The 10,322-nt window shown below is 42.1% G+C and overlaps 1 long non-coding RNA gene across 1 annotated transcript; it reads left to right on the top strand.

The window, feature by feature from the left end:
• The first annotated feature begins 4,529 nt into the window (after positions 1 to 4,529).
• Positions 4,530 to 8,129, top strand: LOC138956898 (uncharacterized). The gene is made up of 4 exons (XR_011452857.1): positions 4,530 to 5,341; positions 5,936 to 6,004; positions 6,895 to 6,988; positions 7,965 to 8,129. It is a non-coding gene; the product is annotated as an uncharacterized lncRNA (long non-coding RNA).
• The last annotated feature ends 2,193 nt before the right edge of the window (positions 8,130 to 10,322 follow it).

The raw sequence follows: 10,322 nt of genomic DNA, 5'->3' as shown, positions 1-10,322 counted from the left end.
CTTTGCATTATAAGTATGGATACTGGTCAGACGAGTTCCTATAATTCGTGTCTACTTTGAACTGTGAATACAGTGTATAATTATACACGTTCCAATTTTAACAGTGAATGTGAACTTCACTTTTATGTCCTTCGTTATAATGTCAAGCTTTGCATTAGAAGTGTGGGTGCTGTTCAGACTAGTTCCTATAAATCGTGTCACTTTGAATGGTGAATACAGTGTATACGTTTTAATTTTAACGGTGAATCAGTGTGAACTTCACTTTCATGTTCTTCGTTACTTACACGCTTTGTATTATAAGTATGGATACTGGTCAGACGAGTTCCTATAATTCGTGTCTACTTTGAACGGTGAATACAGTGTATAATTATACACGTTCCAATTTTAACAGTGAATGTGAACTTCACTTTTATGTCCTTCGTTATAATGTCAAGCTTTGCATTAAAAATGTGGATGCTGTTCAGACGATCGAGTTCCTATAATTCGTGTCTACTTTGAACGTTGAATACAGTGTACGAGTTTCTATTTTAACAGTAAATGTGAACTTCACTTTCATGTGCTTCGTTACTGTCGACACGCTTTGTATTACCAAGTGTGGATGCTGTTCAGACGAGTTCCTATAATTCGTGTCTATACTTTGAACGGTGAATAATTATACAGTGGTACAGGTTCCAATTTTAACAGTGAATGTGAACTTCACTTTCATGTGCTCCGTTGGAGGATAAGACACCAAAGAACCAGCAACAGGGATTTAAAGAAGTCTATCCCTTTAAAATTATTCGCACCGCGCATTCACAGCTGTTGGTAATCTCTCGCCCCCCCCCCCCCTCCCCATAATTCTGCAACTGGTTAGAACATAATAGAGCGGTGTTACTCTTACAGGCACAGGTAAACAAGTATAATTATATTGAGCCCCCTCCCCCCCTCCCTTTTGCGAATAGGAAGAGAGAGATTTTTTTTATAGGAGGGAGGGGGGGGGGGGAGATCGAGGTTACTTGCAAGCGATTAGCACAATAGATGAAAGAAAGTAAATACGATGGCAAAGAAGAAGAAGACAGCAATGAATTATAAATTGCATTACCTTTCATTGTATCAATGGCGAACATTGAATAACCAAGTGTCGCCTTCTCTTGTATTTTGTTGCATAGTCGTGTATGTTTTGGTCTGTTTTCATATTTGATTTGAACTGTGTATTGCTGTAATGACTTTTGAATTGTGTTGTAATATATTTAATTGTAATGTCTTTTTACTCTAATATAGTGACGTAAAAAGGGAAGAAGTTATCTACACATGTTGCACAGCAGCTTGAAACTGTGAATCTGAGATGTAAACCGACTGGACTTAATTGTGAATCATTAGACATATTAACCACAAGCCTTTTTGTAATATTATATGCCTGTCTCCGCTGACATTGAATACCGTCATAATGACATATGACAAAACCCCAAAACCAAAGAGAAACCTGATCAAATTGAAATTTAACAATAGCTCATCATACACTTAGTTCAAACAAGCGTGCACGTTAAATAGCATTTTCTCTCGCACTGCAAAAAAACCCACACAAATAAAATAAAAATAAAAGGAGAACAAAAGATGTGCATGCACACACCAGAATAGCCAGGCGGCGGTCACCTAATTACCAGCCTCTGTCACCGCGTTTGATGTTTTCTGTCACACAAAATGATCGGCTTTGTCAACCACGTCGATACCGCCGTGTCTTTCCGCCGCCGTTCGTCAAATGTCGGGTCTCCTCGTCAGTAAGTTTCGTGTCCGCTCGGATTGTTCCGTGACTTTGCGTGTCAGATCGGTGGAAAGTTTCGCTGTGCGTTGGGTTTTGAGCTTCTGTGTGTGTGGTTGTGATGAGGGTGGCGAAACTATTATTATGGGGGCGAGGACGCCCCCATTCTATACGGATAGTTTCGAGGTTGACCATGGGCAGCGCCATTTTGTTGTGAAATACGTCATCAGTTTGTGTACACAGGAAGTTGTGACATCCGTCACCCTATGGGAGGGGTGACGTCAAAATTGTTCATCTGTAGAAAGTTGTGAAATCCGTCACCCTATGGGAGGGGTGACGTCAAAATTGGTCATCACAGAGTTTGTGTAACACAGGAAGTTGTGAAATACGTCACCCTATGGGAGGGGTGACGTCAAAATTGTTCAACAAAAACATGATATGTCGCATTGTGCAGGGTCAACTGCAACAAACTCAAACCGAGCCATTCATACCTAGCTGTATTTGAGTGACTTATATACCCGACATTTTTATTTCTTATTTTTAGCACAGGTGTAGGAAAAATCATGAACCAAAATGTTATTTATTCTCTAATTTAACATTTTTTTTACAAATATGACCATGGTCTTTTAAACATACAGTGACATTAAACATTGTTATGTTAAAAAAAAGAAAAAAGAAAAAAAGCTATTGTGCACAAATCAGAAAATACATTGTACATTTTACCTACAGGCCAAACCGTGAGTGTCTGTGGCAAAGCCCGACCCAGGAAATTGCACTGATTTTATATTTAGATCAGAGAGAAATTGTCAAGAACAGGCGCTTGCATTTGGATGTGTCCAATGATAGTAGGTTTGGTTGTGATCAATCAGAATAATGTAGGAATAAAAATGTATGACAGTTTAGTATGATGACATGTAATTCACATATGCTGAAATATGATATTATACATCATGTAATATTATTATGGCTGTTGCCATGACCATGAAACCCAACAAAGGTTTAATGTAATGTAATTCAAAATACCAAAACCGAGCACCTATTAATCTCGTCTTTGCGCGTGAAGATTGAGGCCGTCTGCCAGTAGCGGTTAGGTCATACAGTGGAACCCCTCTCTAGCGACCTTTAAAATGTTGACAAAAATCGGTCCTTGTGGAGGGGGGTCCTTACAGAGGGAGGGGGGCGGAGTCAGGGGGCCACAAAGAAAGTCAGATTTAAAAAAAAAAAGAAAACAGAGAAGTTTGAATTGCTGACGACCGTTCTCTCTGAAAGCAAACTGCTTCGATTTCATGTTTGTCCTTGGTGTCCACCAGTTCTGGTGCATGTACTACCCTGGCCAAGTTTCCTCTCAAGACATCAAAGAGACCGCCCCAGTATACTCTACAGCCTCTGGGCGAACCACCTCTCATAGCTAAAACTGGGTCAATGACCCCTGGGAAGAAGGTCAGTGTCTATAAAAATTTTACTCCTAGGCCTGCGGCCAGGGGGGGGGGGAGTATACCGGTACCATTTGAGAATCAGACCAAATGAGAATTGAACCATTTGAGAACATCCTTTTTTTTCAATCACTACATCGAAGGCCTGCGGCCCGGGGTTCACATGGGTTGGTTTGTTTGTTTGTTTCAAACCCACACCCATATACACACATTTCCCATTTAAACCATTTGTCGGCCCCCTGTCGATATTTATCGACTAAGTTCCTTGTGTCGCTGTTGTGACAGGCTTTTTTGACACGTGTCAAAGTGGTGTGCGTGATGACTGACATGTATGACTGGGGTTGTGGAGGTGGTGGTGGTGGGGATGGTGGTGGTGTACCCACACACACACACACGCACGCACGCACGCACGCACACACGCACGCACACACGCACGCACACACGCACGCACGCACACACACACACACACACACACACACACACACACACACACATACACATACGGCACACATATTCTGAAAAGATCAGACGAACAGACCGACAGACCGACAGACAGACAGACAGACAGACAGACATTAGACAGACAGACCGACAGACAGACAGATAGACGGACAGACAGGCAGACATTGCAACTCTCTCTCTCTCTCTCTCTCTCTGTTTCTCTCTCTCTCTGTTTCTCTCTCTCTGTTTCTCTCTCTCTCTCTCCCTCCCTCTCTGCCCCTCCCACCCTCTCTCAATCCATCTCTCTGTCCCTCCCCCGCCCCCCTCTCTTTTCCAAAACTGAAATGCCAGGGAACGAAAATAGAGAGAATGGAAGCACAAGAAACACACACACAGTGTGTCAGAAGTATCCAAAACGCCAAGAACACGGCCAAAAGGCATCAGCGAGTCAAAACGCATCAGTTGTCGACGACGGTGGCGTGTTGTTGTTGTTGTAGCGCCGTTGATGGCTATGTTTTGACACACGGGGGCCAGGGTTGTAATTGCTAGCGTCTTGATGAGGTAGCACTGTATGAACTCGGCACCAGCACCACACTGTACACTCTGACAGACTGAGAAGATAAGGTTTGCCTCAATGTATAGAGTGGAGAGAGTATAATGCAGGGGATAAGGAGTAGATGAGAGAGAGAGAGAGAGAGAGAGAGAGAGGGACAGAGAGAGAGAGAGGGAGAGAGAGAGAGAGAGAGAGAGAGAGAGAGAGAGAGAGAGAGAGAGAAACTGAGGCGGGGAGGGGGGCGGGGCGGGTATGTGATAGAGAAAGAGAGGGAGAGTGATAAAAAGTTTGTGTGTGTGTGTGTGTGTGTGTGTGTGTGTGTGTGTGTTTCTGTGTGCGTGCGTGTGTGTGTGTAAATGAGAGAGAGAGAGAGAGAGAGAGAGAGAGAGAGAGAGAGAGAGAGAGAGCACCCATTGCACACCGGTTGGACCGTACATAAGGTAACGTTAAATTATGCTTGTGCAACGTATGTGGGAGTATCACTTATAACCTCAGGGTATCTCTTATCCTGTTGCGCATCTATAGACTAGAGACAGCGCTGGTTAGACTAAAACATGGATCGGGAACTTCAGTACGTACTTAGGACTACCGCGGCTGTGCTTGCAAGTTTGGATAGTTCTTTCTTTCTCATTTGATCCGAGTTTTATCTGTCTCATTAAATGCCATTTTTCTACCTACTACACATATAGTTTTCCTAATTGATTCCCGAAGATAAGTTAGTTTCGCTTCCACGTTTCGGTTTTCACTAATTCAACATGGCCGGCGTCGGCAATGCATCTTTGATCATCATCTTCTTCCGAAGAGGACTGGGTTCTTGCGAACGTCTCAGAGTCCTGCGGTTGAGTCACTGTTACCGATAGTGGTTAGCTCCGGCAAACAGGGAGATTAAAAAGGTGGGGAGGTTTAAAACTATGCGGTACAGGGGAGAGTGCGTTCAAGGGCGGGCTCTCATGCCCGACTGCACTGAGGAAACTGTGGCCGAGACGGGAGCGAAGGAGGGGCCTGCTTCGGCCGATGAACAAAGAAACTGTGATCGAACAAGTATGGTGTTACAAGGGGAAAGACCCGCAAAGTGAACTTAGTTGCCAAAGCCCGAAGTGTGACGACGGACTCGGTTTCCAGCAACTGTCCACCGACTCAGCGGCAAAATATGAGTTGACACGTCCGAGGTGAAAGGTAATAGTCTCTTCTTATTAGAATGTAAGGTCATTGTTTATGACTAAAATACAGTAGAATCACATAATGCACGAAGGAATGGAACATGTACATGGAATAAGATTGTCCGTCCACTAAGACACATTCCTAAAGGTGGAACCAACATCCTGACGGCTATGCAGAGAAAGTGTTCTTTTTCAGAAATGCATTCAAATAAAACAAATAGGGAAATGCCCACTGAACAGAAACACCCAGGCTCCTGATTTTTGGTATGAATCCAAGTTGAGAGAGATCAGCTGAGCTAGGATTTTACATGGAATAAGATCATCCCTCCACTTGCATACAATGTATACAACCAGAAATGAAGATACAGTGTGCTTGATGTGGTGATCAAGTGACATTTTGCTATGAATGTGTTTAAGCAACTAGTAGCTTCTTCAGCGTTAATTCATTAAACAATCACTCTTATTCTTAGCACATAGAGCACATTGAGTGAGTGTGTGCATGTGTGTGTGTGTGTTTGTTATTGCAATGTAACTTGTAAGACCTTATAATATAAATATACACAAATTATAACACATGCTGGGATTCTAAATATGTTCTGTTTACTTGCAGGTCTCAGTTATTACCAAGCCCTGCCTCATTCTTCCCGCAACACTGACATGGTGCTGTTGTAGAACACAAGTAAGTCCTTTGATCATTTCCAAAATACACTAGTGCAATAGCTTGTGAGTGCAACTGGTGGTAATGAGAATATTTTACCACAAAAGGCTAAAGTACAAATAACAGATTTATTATGTTGGAAAAAGAAGTAAGCCAGAGCAAGTGATTAGTGTACCAGTTAGCTAGGGTGGATGTATTATATAATTACAATTTACAGTCAGCATAGAATGTTGAGGACAGTCTAGAATTTTTCTCGCCCTGTGAATTCAACTGCAAATCAGATGGCATGAAGAAATCAATGTTATATCATGCTCTGCATTGAGTGAACCATCTCCTGTCATTCTGAGTGACACATCTCTTTAACTGAAAAACATGCCAGTAATTAAATCCAGGCTACATGGGGATGGAAAATGACCCTGGCAATTTCAACCTCTGAATGATTGTGTCTTTGTGTAGCAGGATTATGGATCTTCACAAGCCTTAGTTCATTTGTCTGCACAATATATCAGTTTACAATTTAAAGGCCCACTTGCCTTGTCACTACAGTATAATGTGGCTATGCTTTAACATGGAATCCCTCATCTTGGCCACATACAAAAAATTATATATTCAGTGACTGCTTGCTGTGGTGAGTTAAAATATGTGATGAAATATTTTCACAAAAAGGTACCAGTGTTGTTAACAAAACTAATTCTTTAACAAACAAACAAAAACCACTCTGCACAGAGAGCATTCAAGCTGATCTATGTTGCTATTCGTCCAAGTAGAGGGATGATCTTATCCCAAGTAAAAGCCTGACAAGATCTGAGACTGTGAAGCAAAATGTTTTTACATGGTAAAGTAAGCCTTTAACGAGCAAGTATGTCTATTGCACTGGGTGTTTTATTATTATTGTATCATTTTTCTTTCAGGTAGTCTCTCTTTAAACTGACTTTCTACACCATGGTGTCTCTGGCAGTGTTATATTGGCAGAAGACAGTTGGAACTGGATTCCTCATTTAGATGGTAGGCATGTTTTGGGCTTTTGTGTTGCTTTGGTGTATGTGTGTGTGTGTGTGTATGTGTGTGTCTGTTCTATACCAGAAATAAACACACTGTTTGCTTGCTGTGGTGAAGTGACATTTTGTGATTTTTTTTTTTAAATGAGCTAGTACAGTTGTAGCTTTTACAGCATTTATTCATAACACAATCGCACTTGGCGCAGAGAGCAACCAGACCGTTCATTGTGGGTATGTGAACAAGTTAAGAGATCATGTCTTATCCCATTTTAAAGCCTGACCAGATCTTAGACGGTGAGCCAAATTGTTTTCATGAGAAGGAATGTGCCTTTCAGAGAAATCTATTAACTACAGTATTACTTTACAAAACATATTTTAAGAAATGAAATGTGTTACAAGTAACAGCCATGGGGGTGATAGCCTGTAGGTGGAATAATAATCTTCAATTGCCCAGAAATGATTGTTATCTGGTCAAGAAATGCAAAGCATTTTGATGTTTGTGACGATTAGTTACTCTTTATCACGTTTGGTCCCTGATTTTGCTGTCCTTGTCTGCGTTGGGCAGGTGTGCGTCCATGATGTCATTGCTATTGAAAACTAATCTGTACTGCAAAGTAAATGTACCCGTACATGACGTACATGGCAGTTGTCAACCGGGGGCCAGCCATGACTGGGATTGATGTATCCACAGGCACTCGACACCAGGTGGGCGGGGCCAGTGGTTGGGGTGTGATTCCCTGCCTTACACCACCACAAAGTGTAGTATCAGCAGACAAGACTGAGCAGAACTTCTGCCCCCCCCCCCCCCCTCACCAATTGACCACTCAGTGCCATGTGCCTGCAGCTGTATCATAAACACTTTGTGACAATAGTTGTTACCTCCTTAGAACAGATCTTGTGATGCTCCTCAGTCAGTCAGTGTTTGATGGATGCTAACTGGTATACTTGACATAGTGTTCATATGAAAGTTTTATGTGTTGCAGCTCATCCAGATCACAGGTACACAAAGGAGCTGGTTACAGTGATAACATAGGCACATGGAACTGCTTATGGACTACTTTAGAAAGTGAGCGGTTACAACCAAGACTCTTCCGTCAGGAAGGTCTGCGGAAGGGTGCTTGATCTGTTTCCTCGGACAGGCTTTTCAAGACTAGGTAGGTTAAACCACATGATTGGGCTTTAATTATGAATGCACTTCAAAATTCACTCTATTTCATTATCTTGTACAACCCCCCGCGGGTTAGGGGGAAGAATTTACCCGATGCCCCCCAGCATGTCGTAAGAGGCGACTAACGGATTCTGTTTCTCCTTTTACCCTTGTTAAGTGTTTCTTGTATAGAATATAGTCAATGTTTGTAAAGATTTTAGTCAAGCAGTATGTAAGAAATGTTAAGTTCTTTGTACTGGAAACTTGCATTCTCCCAGTAAGGTAATATATTGTACTGCGTTGCAAGCCCCTGGAGCAATTTTGTGAACAAGAAACAATTAACAAATCTTCAATAGTACTGACCAAAGAAGAAGGTTTAATTGTGTGATCATGATTTGATACATATGCTTGACCCTGAAGATGTGTTTTATTTGTTTTGTTTCAGAACAAAGTTTGGTGAAGTAGAAGCTACCGCTGTAGGCTGGTGTAAGGCTGAAGAAGAACCTCTGACAAGTCAATTTTCAAGCAACTGAGCACGAACCCAGGTACAAGACACAGAGCTCTCTTTCTATCGGTCTGTTATTCATAGAATGACACTAACAGTGACACAAGTAAATAATCTGTATCATTGTCTTGACCTCTAGAAATTTGGTAGAGAATAAGATGACTGATAGTATTATTTTGATTATTTCATGGTCATTACAGTGGCCTCCACCCCTGCCCCTTTTAAGACACCCCAATCTAAGACTCCTTCCTATTAATGACCCTGTTTTCGCAGACTTCTTGTTCATAACATCTGTAAATTCACTCCCATTTTAAGACTTGCTCCATTTGGACTTGGACTGGGTGGCCGAGTGGTAACGCAATTGCGCTCGGAAGCGAGAGGTTGCGAGTTCGACCCTGGGTCAGGGCGTTAGCAATTTTCTCCCACCTTCCCTAACCTAGGTGGTGGGTTCAAGTGCTAGTCTTTCGGATGAGACGAAAAACCGAGGTCCCTTCATGTACACTACATTGGGGTGTGCACGTTAAAGATCTCACGATTGACAAAAGGGTCTTTCCTGGCAAAATTGTATAGGCATAGATAAAAATGTCCACCAAAATACCCGTGTGACTTGGAATAATAGGCCGTGAAAAGTAGGATATGCGCTGAAATGGCTGCGATCTGCTGGCCGATGTGAATGCGTGATGTATTGTGTAAAAAAAATCCATCTCACACGGCATAAATAAATCCCTGCGCCTTGAATATGTGCACGATATAAATTGCATAAAATAAAAAGATAAAATAAATCCCTGCTCTTAGAACTGTACCCACGGAATACGCGCGATATAAACCTCATATTGATTGATTGATTTTAAGACCTGATTTTGCTTATTTTGGATTTCGAAAAAAAGAAAAACAAATTCCCACTCTGTACAGAATTAAGCCAGGTTCATGATTTTTGTATGGACCAAGTTGAGAGATGGCATTTGTATAGGCCTGACCAGATCTGAGATGTTGAATCTAATTGCTTACGAAGAAAGCATTGTGTCATTATAGGCACACTACTTCTCGTCACCGTCTCAGTTCTGGCCAGGCTTTAACATAGGATAAGCTCATCCCTCAACTTTGTCACATATGAACAATCGACACACTGACTCTTGCTGTTGTGAGTTGACATTTTTTGATGAATTTATTTCTGGAAAAGGCACCATGCAGTGCTTTTTCAGGGGTGGGACTTTTCCGCGGATTTCCGCCGACACAACTTACGAATTCTGCTGGAGTAATCTATTTTTTCCGCGTCACATTTCATTACAATATCTATGACTTGTTGAGTGAATGATTTGGAGAGACGTGGAGATGAAACAGAACACTGGAGGCTTGAGAGTTAAATTGTGCTGACTGATAACTAATAGTAATTTTGAGGGGGGGGGGGGGTTGGGGAGTGTGGAGAATGTCTTTTTTGTCAGATTGCACAGATTTTAATGTACCATTTAACCAAAATTCGGGGTAACATGCCCCCGAACCCCCTGGAAAAAAAGGGATTTCCTCCTTTTTCATCACAAGAGAGTCCCACCCCTGTGTTACAGAATTCCTTTGTTTAAAACTATCACTGTGCACAGAGGAAGGGGGGGGGGGGGGTTGTATTTTGACCCACCCCTGCGTTTACAGAATTCCTTGTTTAAACTATCACTATGCACAGAGGGAGGGGGGGGT

This window comes from Littorina saxatilis, unplaced genomic scaffold (assembly GCF_037325665.1).
Source record: "Littorina saxatilis isolate snail1 unplaced genomic scaffold, US_GU_Lsax_2.0 scaffold_3124, whole genome shotgun sequence".
NCBI classification, from domain to species: Eukaryota; Metazoa; Mollusca; class Gastropoda; order Littorinimorpha; family Littorinidae; genus Littorina; species Littorina saxatilis.
The sequence above is the reverse complement of the archived record's forward strand: the minus strand, read 5'-3'. Positions and strand labels throughout refer to the sequence as shown.